The 12,129-nt window shown below is 37.7% G+C and overlaps 1 non-coding gene across 1 annotated transcript; it reads left to right on the top strand.

The window, feature by feature from the left end:
• The first annotated feature begins 12,024 nt into the window (after nucleotides 1-12,024).
• Nucleotides 12,025-12,097, top strand: TRNAK-CUU. The gene has a single exon. It is a non-coding gene; the product is annotated as a tRNA-Lys (tRNA).
• The last annotated feature ends 32 nt before the right edge of the window (nucleotides 12,098-12,129 follow it).

Raw genomic sequence — 12,129 nt, 5'->3', positions numbered from 1 at the left:
GTTATCTTTGTCAGTTACCAAAGCATTCTCTGATAAATAAGTTTCATTCATTAGTATAATGGAGTGTAACTGTTTCCAGTTGTAAGAGTATCTAGGATTTATCCAATTCATCACTATTTTAATTATAGATGCCTTAATATAAGTTTCAGTCTCTGGGAATTTTAACCCCCCTTGTTCTCATTTTCTGATATGATGAGAATATGCCACTCTAATTCTTTTGGGGTACCATAGGAATTTCATCAAAGTTGAAATGATTTCTTTAAGGATTTTCTTTCCTGGTGGAAGTATAAGGGCTTGTGCTATATATAATATTTTAGGTAACAAAACCATTTTTATCAGTTGTAACCTATCATCAAATGTTATAAACAAATTATTCCATTTGCTTATTAATGTCTTGATTAAGTCTATGGCTTTAGCATAGATAAGCTGTAAGGTTTCCTCTATATTCTTGCCTAGGACTATTCCTAAATAGTCTAGAGTTGAAACTTGGTTTCCAATAATATGATTAACTGGAACCTGTATGTTCTTTTTTTATTTAATAATAAATATTTTAATTTAGATTTGTTGAAGGAGACTCCTGAGATTTCTTGGAAATTTGTTGTTACTATATCCAGTTCACCTAACACTTTCTTAGAGTTGGGTAAGGTAAGTAAGACATCATCAGCAAACATCATTATTTTAGAAATATATTGGTTATATATATATATATATATATATATATATATATATATATATATATATATATATATATATATATTTATACCTCTTATCTTTGGGTTATTATGTATTAAAATGGCAAGTATTTCTATGGCCAGAGCAAATAGGATAGGGGACATGGGACAGCCTTGTTTAGTACCTCTAGTGATTTGGATTGCTTTGGAAGTAAAGGGATCTAATTTGACATATGCTAGATTATTTTCATAGATTTTTTTGTACCATTGTTATAAAAAAGGGGGAAATCAAATAACTCTAAGACTTTAAATGAATAACCCAAATTTAAGGAGTCAAAGGCCTTTTGAATATCTAGACCTATTATCAATGCTTCATGGTTTCCTCTACTGAGGTAATCTGTCAGAATTAATACTCTTTTAATATTATCCTGTGTATGCCTGTTATGTATGAAACCAGTTTGGTCTTCATTAATTATTTTAGATATGGGTATTTTCAATCTATTGACCATAATTGACATAAATAGTTTATAATCATTATTAAACAAAGAAATTGGTCTATATGAGTTGCAATGATTAGGGTCCTTATTCTCTTTTAATATAGGGGAAATTAGAGAATATCTCCAAGAAGGAGGAATATTTGCTGATGTTTGAACTTCAAGAAAAGTTTTATGTAGGAGAGAGATTATAGAAGAAGGGAACAATCTATACATTTCGATAATTAAGCCATCTGTTCCAGGTGCTTTATTAGACTTACTTTCTTTAATCCCATCTGTAATTTCCTTTTGAGAAATAGATTTTTGTAGATGTAATTTAAGTTCCTCAGGAATTGTTGTTATGTTGGGAACTATATTATCTAACTTCTCACATTCATTTGTACTTATTTTATCTTTATGATGCTCTGCATAATGATAATTAAAAGCCTCCAGGATGTCCCCTATGTCTGAGACTTTTTTTCCTTTTCCCTTTATGAAAGATACTATCAATGTTATTAATTTTTGATTGTATCTTAACTTTCATAGATAGGTTATGAAGATGCTTAGGATAATAATTTAATTTCAGTTTTTCCATAGCTAAATTAGTTTTATGGGATAATATTTCATTGTATTTCTTATTTGCTTCTTCTATTTTCTTTTTATTATCTGTAGCAATTAAACTTTTATTAGATTTAAGAGATAATATTCGATTTTGGAGTTGCTGTAACTCTGAGTCCCATTCTTTAATTTTATTTTTGTACCAGCTAATGGTTTTACCATATAGATAAGCCTAAAGAGAATCCCAAACCATAATTGTGTTTGCTTCAGGTTTATAATTAATTTCTAAGAAAAGCTGAAGTTCAGAAGTTATCCAAGATGTAAAGTCTTTAATTTTTGTGATATATGAAGGAATCCTTGAAGTAATAACTAAATGATTGAATTCCACATATATTGTTAACAACAGGGACTTATGATCTAAAAAGGGACAAGGTTGTATTGAAAAATTCAAGTTTTAAAATAAAGATCTTGTGAGATATAAATTTTATCTATTCTAGTTTGGGTACCATGTCTATAGTCATGGTGTGAGAATAGTAAGGAATTTGGTCCCAAAACATCAAAGGTATATTTTAATTTTAACATTTCTGTCCATTTTTTTAACTGTTTGGCTGAGGACAATAGTCTAGGAGATTTCCTATTGGTAGTTTCTGTAATATCTGTGATATAATTGAAATGACCTCCTAGTATAATATTACATTTAAAAGTAGTTGTAATAAAGTCTAAGTGTTTCTTAGCTAGTCCAACCCCCATACCCAGGAACCAGTATAAATTAGCCAGGGTCCAAATTCTATTATTAAACTTAAATATAACTAAGGCCATGAGTCCATCATTATCTACGTTTGTAAATGATTTGGGGATTTAAAAAAGTCTTTTGCCATAGAATTGTTACTCTTCTGATCTTATTTTTATTAGAAGATTGAGCAAGTATTGTGTATTCCTTAGGGTCCCACATAAATGTGTCATATATTTTAAAGTGTGTTTCTTGGAGAAAAACTACTTGAGCCTTGTTTAATTTAAGATACCTTAGTAGGTTGGCTCTCTTATATGGGTTGTTTCAGCCATTAGTATTTAAGGATATCAAAATTAAATCCATATCAGAATTCTTTAAAGATAACAAATAATAAAGGAACTTGTATTAATAGAATCCTGTATACATAATACTCTTCCTGAATAGACAATAGAATATCAATTGTTGTATTTCTATTTATCTCAATCCAAATAACTTTCCCCATGAAAGATAAAAGTAAAACAATTGTGTCAGGCATTTTAAAACTAGAAAAACAGTTAAATAACAAAAATTTGCATATTTCACTCTGATATAAAATTTAATACACCCTATACATGGAACGAGATACATTCCTAGTCTATCAAACAAAACTAAATCTGCTAGACTACCTGTCCCAACCATCAACCTTTGTTGGTTTGTGCCCATGAAAACAAAGTAAAAAATGGAGAATATATTATAAATTAAGAGAAAAATAACAGTGACAAACAACTAATCAGATATTAATTCCAGCTGGGTTTTAGAGATGAGTTACATACACTATTATTAGAAACATTAAACATTTATACAGTAATTATTCACTAAAGAAGCAAGAGACATATTAGGATATATAATCTGAATTTAGTGCTTAATAGACTAAGGAAACATTAGCTTTATTAACAATCTAAATGATTACCCAAAATACCTAAGCATGTCATCTGTATTAGCTCTAATAAAAACTTCAAAATGGCAGAACAAATCAAAGAATCATTTAGCATATGTATTTACTTGCCCTCTGAATAAATCTTATCATGACAAACTCCCACTTAATAAAAACTTCACGAGAATTGGGTGTTAGCACATAGTGTGTGTCATTCCCAAAAGATGTTAACGTAGATTTTTAGAAATATTCCATAACACATATTTGTCCTTAATTAACTCCTAAACGTTTGGAATAGTAGATGTTTAAATAACTGACTAAAATCAATAACAATTAACTAGCATCAGTTAAAATGACAAAAATTAGCAAAAAACATTATTTATATAAAACTTACTATGGATAACAGGTCTTAAAAGTGAATGACTCAAAGACAAAATTAAGACAGAGATAGCTGTAAATATCTACCATAGTAATAGGGTAATACTGAAACTCATAACTTGTTTGTTGTGTTATCACAAGTTCATAGGTTCATAGGTAAGTATTGGCTATCTGCCTGAAGGCATCTATAAGCCTATCCAGAATGTTTTGGCTTTCACAGCCACATTAGATTAGTTCCCTGTACCTCAGTCCAGCAGAGCCACTGCAGTGATCCCCGGGGTAAATTTTCTGTTTCCCATCCACTCGTCAAGGTTTCTCTTGAAGAGTGTTAGAGAGGGGCTCTGCCTAATGTAGATTGGAATCCTGTTCCAAAGCATGGGGAGTCCCTGGGACAGGAATCTACCCCTCCAGCACTTCCTATTTATCATTGTGGTGAGGTTTAGATCCCTAGAGCGTGTGTCTCTTGGGGATTTTTTTTTTTTTTTAGGTGGAGCATGTCCATCAATTCTGGGTTGGACATGGCCTTGTATGTCAGGCAGAGATCACCTCTGAGTAAGCAGTATGCAACTGAGTACAGCTGGAGTTTCTTCAGTTGGGCTGCATAGGGCATATGTTTGGGGCCAGTAATCCTCTTGGTGAGGTACTTTTGTGGTCTTTCCATCTGTTGCAGGTGTCTTGTAAGGTACATCCTAAATGGGGGCATTGTACTCTATGATAGGTCTGATGAGTGATGAGTAGAGGGGCACAATAACCTCTTTTGTTCTAGATGCCAACCCTTTTGTGATTAGGTGGGCCACATAGAAGGATTTTCTAACCACCTTGGCAATATGATTATCAAAGGAGAGATTACTATCTACTTGGGTCCCCAGATCCCTTATTACATTTTCTGTATTTAGGGGACTACCACATATGTGGTAGTTCACGGGTACTTTGTTTTTTCCAAAGAGGATGACTATGCACTTTTTTGCATTTAGCTTGAGGCCATGATTTTGACATCAGGTATCCGTCTCAGTGAGACCCTTCTGGAGGATGTCTGTATCAGCTGGAGAGTCAGTTATAGCCCCCAGTTTGCAGTCGTCTGTGAACTTGGTCAGCCATAGTACTCCTGTGCTTGCCTGTACCTCTGAGAAGTATATACTGAACAGGAGGGGTCCCAGGACTGAGCCCTGGGGGCCGCCACTTGTAACTGGTTTAGAGTCAGACCTAGAGCCTGCAACTCTCACCGTGTGGGTTCTATCCATGAGACAATTGGCAACCCATCTCGTGATGTAAGGATTTATGTTCAGGCTGGTGAGCTTGTCTATAATACCAGAATGGGGAATGGTGTCAAAAGCCTTTGCGAGGTCTAGGTAGGCTGTGTGGACCTCCTTTCCCTTGTCTAAAGCCTTGGTAACTGTCTCAAAGAAGTCCACCAGGTTTAGGAGGCATGATCTGCCCTGAACAAAGCCAAACTAGGTAGGGTCCAGTGTTTGAAGGTTCCCAATGTCTCTATTAATGAATTCCATGATGATGCGCTCCATAGCCTTGCAGACCAGGCTAGTCAGGCTTATAAGGTGATAATTCCCGGGGTCCGTTGTAGCTCCACCTTTGTGGAGTGGGATAACTGTTGCTGTGCACCACTCTATGGGTATGTAGCCTGTAGAGAGGTTGAGTTTGAACAGTGTGTTTTGGTGAGGGGTTAGTTCATTTTGGAGCTCATGTAAGACACAGCCTGGAACACCGTCTGGTCCCATTGAAGCTGTAGTTTTGGCTTTGGATAGGACTGTTTTAACCTGTGCATCAGTGATTGCCGGGTCACTACATTCTTCTGGTATGGTTATGGGCCCTTTAGGGGGTAAGAGGGGGGTGACGTTTGCACTGAACCTGTCTGCCAGAATGTTGACAATATCATTCAGTTCAGTGTATTTTGTGCCATTCTGCACTAACTCAGAGCAGATCTGAGAGTTTCCACTTAGGTTCTTGACATAGCTAAAGAACGCTTTGTGGTTATCTGTGGAGTCCTTGGCAATTTTTCTTTTGAAGCTAGCCTTGGATGATTTTATGAGGGATCGTAGTTTCTTGCTGATACTGATTAGGGATGTCTTTCCTTCTTGGGATTTGACTCTTTTCTGCACTAGTTTCTTCCTTCTGTCATATAGATTGTTTATGGCAGGGGTCCACCAGACTGGTTATCTTTTCTTGGAGGAGTGAGTCTTGATTTTACTTGGGATAGCATGATCCATGCATTCTTGCAGGTGCTCATAGAGTGCCTTTGTAAGGGATTCAGCAGCTTGAACAGTGTTGTTCTTTAGCATAGGGGCTGTGAAACTTTCTACCTCGGTCTTAAGTAACGTGAAGTTTGCTTTTGAAAAGTTTTTCACGGTGGTTTCCTTGATTGGGGTGGGGGCGGAATGTGGATTTCCAGAGTGATTAGTCTATGGTCTGATCTAACCAGCGAGGGTTTGACCTTCGGTGTAGAACACTGGTCGCCCATGTTGGTGATGACCAGGTCCGATATGATGTCACCTCTGGTGGGGGTGTTGACCAGTTGATCCAGGGTGTTCAAGTTTATAAATTCTAGGAAGCATTGGGCAAGGGAGTTAGTACTTAAGTAGTTCTCCCAGTTAATCTTTGGGTAATTGAAATCACCCAATATTAGGGCATTTGGTAGGACCTTCATAATTTCCAGTGTCTCCAGAAACGCGGAATGGGGGTCCTGGGTCATGGTGGATGATCTGTAGCAAGCTACAATTTGAATTGCAGTTTTGCCCATTGTTAGTTGCACATGGATGATCTCTGAGGCATTGTGTTGTGCCACTAACCAGGAGGTGTGGGTATCATTGATGAATATTGATACTCCCTCACCTTTTGTGTTTCGGTCTGGGTTCTGTGGCCAAAAAGTATGGTATGTGTTATAGCCTGATAGTGCTGGGGTGCTCTCTGGAGCCTTAAACCAGGTTCCTGTTACTGCACATATATCAATGTTCTCCATACTGAGGAGTGCCTCGAGTGCATGCATTTTGAGGTTTAGACTTCTGGCGTTGAGTAGCATTACCCTCAGTTTTTGGTTACTTGTGCTATTTACGGTGGTGGGTTTGTCTTTTGAGCCTTGCCTAAAAAAGGCACCATGGGGATAGCAAAAGCCTTGGCCAGTATTCGAAAGCCTAAGGGTGACAGGTGCAAGCCATCTCTTGCAAAGCAATGTGGCTTATCGAGCATGTCATCCCAGGTGGACAGATACTGGATCCCCTTTTAATGACACCAGAAACTTAGCCAATTGCTGAAATTGATCATTTTTTCTTTATGCTGTGGCATCATTCTTGGTGAGGGCAGGATGCTGCTCAGGGTCAGGGTCATACCGACCTGGGCTACGTGATCAGAGAGCTCTTCCATATCTCTTTTCATGTAGTATAGGGAGGTACGTCTCAGGTCATTCACACCAACATGGACAATAACAGAGTCATATTTGTACTTGTATCCTGGTGGAACTTGTTCCTGTTGTTTGTTACTTTCTACTTGGTTCCTGTTGTTCCAGCTTCATATTTGTACTTGTTCTGGAGTGACCTGAGTGCTTGTGTTATGTGGCGGATCCTGGCACCTGACAGGCAGCTAACTGTAACCTTCTCCTTGTCCAGCCTCGTTAGTGGGACATCAGTGTGTCTGACTATAGAGTCGCCTATTACTAGTGTGTTGGGTATATTATTTCGCCTTAAGGGCTGTGATTGCATGGCACACTGATTATGTGAAGTATGTGTTTCATGGTTTGTGATAGGGTGTGGCGGTTGCTTGGGTGTCTGCTTTGGAGGTCTTTGTTGCTTTTGCAGATTTTTATTTAGAGCCTCCGAGTATGTTTTCGTATATTTATGCATGTTATTTGCCGGTGTTGGTTTAGAAGGTCTATGTGAGACTGGTGGTGTGTTGCAAGTATTTTCCTTCTCCTTTAGACTGCCAGTTCCCGTCTTGGGTTGAGAGAGCTTTGCCTCCAGTTTGGCTGTATAATTGCATCTCTCGCATATATTAGTGTTTGGTGGTAGGAGGAGAGGGTTGTCTGTGTACATGAGGCAGTTGTAACATTGCCTCAAAATGCCCAGATTCACCAGTTGGACTGGAGAGTACGCCTGAAACTGCCCTTTGGACATGCCTGAATAGGTAAAGCGAGTTGTTTTGCTGATTAGCTGGTAGGGACGAATAGAGGGCCTTGTCCTTCTGGACAATATAGGGGGTCTAGTGCTAGGGTTAATTTAGTGCTTGCTATGAGTTTTGAGCAAGTGCTGGGCTGTGAAATTAATGGTTTGAGTGCTTAAGTTGAAAGTTTGTCTAGTTCCAAGGGATGAATTGAAGAGTAGACTTCGTGGAGCCTGGAATAGTTTAACCCTAGGTAACTGACACTGCCCGGTGCGCAAAACTGCGCAAATGCAGATTTTATAGCAGAGAAATGAAAGAGATAGAAATTAGCCCAAAATGGCCAATAAACTACTAACTTCTGGGCTACAGCAAACAAGGTGCACACATTTCAGAAAGAAACAGATGAAATAAGCAGGCACAATAAGCCTTTAATCAGAAACTCCCAGCTCAGAAGAGCAGAATCTAGCCTCTCCTCCCATAAGAGTGCAGACCGCAAACCTTCTTAATGTAAAATAACTGACCTGAAGCCTAAGTGCTTAAACCAGAACTAATGCGTTTTTAGAATAACAGACACTGAGCCTTCAATCAGCAATTCCCAACTTAGAAGGATGTAAGCTACCTGTCCTACCACAACAATGCAGTCCACAAACCTTCTTAATGTAAAACAACTGGTTTGAAGCCCAAGTGCTTAAACCAAAAGGCTTAGAATAACAGTTACAATTTAATCAGGCTACTACCAAGCAGTAATAACTGCAGCAGAATAAACACAATTGAGTACTTTAAAGAAGAGACAAAAACAAAATAAGGTAATAAAGTAGGAAGAAACACAATTACAGTAAAAACAGATGAATATAGTGCAATTTTTATATATATATATATATATATATATATATATATATATATAAAACAATAGAAAACGAGCAAACTGATTTAAGCAAGTATGCCGCAGTGGTACGGTGGTAGCGTTGTTACCTCACAGCAAGAGGTTCGATTCTCGGCGTGGCTTGGGAGTGCCTTCTGTGTGGAGTCTGCATGTCCTCCCCGTGGTTGGGTAGCATTCGAAAGACATGCGTGTGTAAATGGTCATGCCTTCGTTGAAGGTTGAGCGTCAAACTGGCATCTCGGTGTTTTGTAAAAATCTACTGCCAATCATTAGCAGACTGGAGTTCCGCTGTGGCGACCCCTTTCCGGGAAAAAGCCGAAAGACAAACAACAACAATCCAATTAACCAGTAAAAAAACTCAAAACTGAGCCCTGTTCCAGCAGTCTTCAATCTGACAAGTTCTAACCGCACACTCCTACCACTAGGGTGCAGGGGAACCTTCTCCAAAAAAGATGGCCTGGATTAGTGCTCAAGTTATACAAACAAAGCTAGATTCAGCAGGTCTGAATCTAGTCCATGCTACAGCAGACAAGGCGCAACAATATCAGAAAAACAGTTCAAATAAGCAGGCACAATAAGCCTTTAACCAGAAATTCCCATCCCAGAAGGGTAGAATCTAGCCTCTCTTCCCACAAGAGTGCAGACCACAAACCTTCTTAATGTAAAATAACTGGCCTAGAGCCCAAGTGCTTAAACCAGAACTAATACACTTTTAGAATAACAGACACTGAGCCTTCAATCAGCGATTCCCAAATTAAAAGGATGTAAGCTGTCTGTCCTGCCACAAGAGTGCAGACCACAAACCTTCATAATGTAAAACAACTGATCTGAAGCCCAAGTGCAATAACCAAAAGACTTAGAATAACAGTTACAATTTAATCAGGCTACTACCAAACAGTAATAAATGCAGCAGAATAAACACAATCGAGTACTTTTAAGAAGAGACAAAAGCAAAATAAGGTAATAAAGCAGGAAGAAACACAAATACAGTAAAAGCAGATAAAGTGCAAATTGTTTTTTTTTTATATAACAATAGAAAACAAGCAAACTAATTTGAACAAATTACCCAATTAACCGGTAAAAAACCTCAGAACTGAGCCCTGTTCCAGCAGTCTTCAATCAGACAAGTTCAGGGCCTAAGTGGGTATGCCTACTCAAATGTTCTCTCTGTATTAGGCAGGATAAGCTAATGAGACTAGACTAGGATAGAGCTGGGATAGGGCTGAACAGATAGGAATGGTAGGAGTGTCTGAAATCAAAATATGATCTCACTATACTGGACTGAGTGAGCAAATGAGATGGGCCCAGGAGGAGTGTTCAAACGCAATTTTACAGGAGGGGCGGTCAATTCCAAAGCCACCAAGATTAATACCACAACAAGAACAGGGAGGGTGGATGCGGAAAACTAACTGCAGACAGGGAGAGAACAGAGAGAGAGCTCACAATTTAAGTCATAGATATTACTGAGCTCTTCCCTGTCATAAAGTGCTAATATACTAAAAGACATGACTTTATAATAACTGAAAACATGACATCTGAAATATAATTAATATCTAGGATGCAATAAAGAAATCAATATATTAAATACAAAGTAATTATAGTTCAATCAAAATTATTCATACATATATTTGCTAGGATGGTGCTTGGGTATCCTTAAAGTTATTACCATTAGTCATAAGCATTTCCTGTAAATGTATAAGCCTATACTAAACACCTACTAACTGCATAGGAAAGTTATTTATAAAGATCTATATCTTCACTAGAAATAGTGGCTATAATTAACTGTTTACAAGAAAAAATAACATTTCTGTATATATTTGATCACAAAATATAGTCACTATTATAAAAGGGAACCATGAATTTGTTTGCAGACAGTGTAGCTCATAATTCTTGTCAAATAAGCCTACTATGTTATATTATAGCAATAACCCATGCCTGGGTGTGGATAATGCTGGATTTACCCACGGTTCGCCCTCGGGACCAAACAAAGCCAACCGTGGGTAAATACAGCATTACCCACACCCAGAAATGGGTTATTGCTATTATACCATGACATTATTTAAGAAAAGAAACTATTACTTTTCTTAAATAATGGCATAGTATAATGCCTGTTTACTGCCCTTCCGCAGATGTCTGGCATCCGCGGCAGTTCTGATGTACTGCGCGCCTGCACAGTACATCAGAGCTGTGGCAAAAGCAACGGAGAAAGCAAGATCTCCGTTGCTTTTTACTGTTTCGCTATGTTAAATGGGTTTAACATGGCGAGACAGTTAAAATAAGCAACGGAAATGTCCGTTGCTTATTTTAACTGTCTCGCTATGTTAAACCCATTTAACATAGCAAATAAAAAGCAACGGAGATCTTGCTTTCTCCGTTGCTTTTTTTTAAAACCTGTCTCGCTATGTTAAATGGGTTTAGCATAGCGAGACAGCTTTAAAATAAGCAACGGAGATCTCCGTTGCTTATTTTAAAGCTGTCTCGCTATGTTAAACCCATTTAACATAGCGAGACAGTGTTTTAAAAGTAGAGTTATACTAATGGAAAAAAGTCCGGGCGACCGGACCTTTTTCCATTAGTATAACTTGATTTACAATGTGCACGCTGGCCAAGCAGCGTGCACGTTTTGGGGGGGTCATGGTATAATAACCAATCAGAGACTTGACATTCACAATTAGTCTTGCATATACACATTAGATGTAATGTAATCTGATCTGCTTGCATAGAATGCATGATGTCATGAGTTAAGTAAGAAAGCTTCACCTCTTAAATTTCAGACTGACATTTTCCCGCCCAGCACACTACACAGTACAGTTTCCTGACCTCACTTTAACTGTATCACAAAGTCTGCTTATTTACAGTAACAAATGCAAAGTTTAACTGTCAGATACTTCCAAACAGTAAAATAATATTCAATGCCAATGAGAGAGAAAACAGCACTTTAACATTAAACTCTACAGGAAACATAACTTGTAACCATTTAAAAACCTTGTGTAATAAAACATACAAGCATATCACTGTCAGAGAGACTCAATTTATGTCAAAAGCCGGCAAACAGCTTTTTGTTCACACGGGTACCAATATATATTCTGAAACAATCAGAAGTTATAAATATTAAAGAAACTAGTTACTATATACTAAATAATAGATATACCCTGTTATCCCATGTATCCAAAACACTTTTGACAAATAACCTAAGCAGTGACTATGCCTGTGTAATAACTGAGAAGAACATTTAGCAGGGCAAAGGGCTATATATTATTTGAAATAAAGCATGTTATCTTAAGGTCATAAAAGATAGCTTACTGTACTAAATAGCCCGGCTAGCTCAGTTGGTAGAGCATGAGACTCTTAATCTCAGGGTCATGGGTTCGGGCCCCATGTTGGGCGACTGTATTTTCTTGGTGGGAGGGTGGCCTAAT

The sequence above is a fragment of the Protopterus annectens genome, chromosome 5.part0, assembly GCF_019279795.1.
Source record: "Protopterus annectens isolate FY-2018-M chromosome 5.part0, PAN1.0, whole genome shotgun sequence".
Lineage (NCBI taxonomy): Eukaryota > Metazoa > Chordata > Ceratodontiformes > Protopteridae > Protopterus > Protopterus annectens.
The sequence above is the reverse complement of the archived record's forward strand: the minus strand, read 5'-3'. Positions and strand labels throughout refer to the sequence as shown.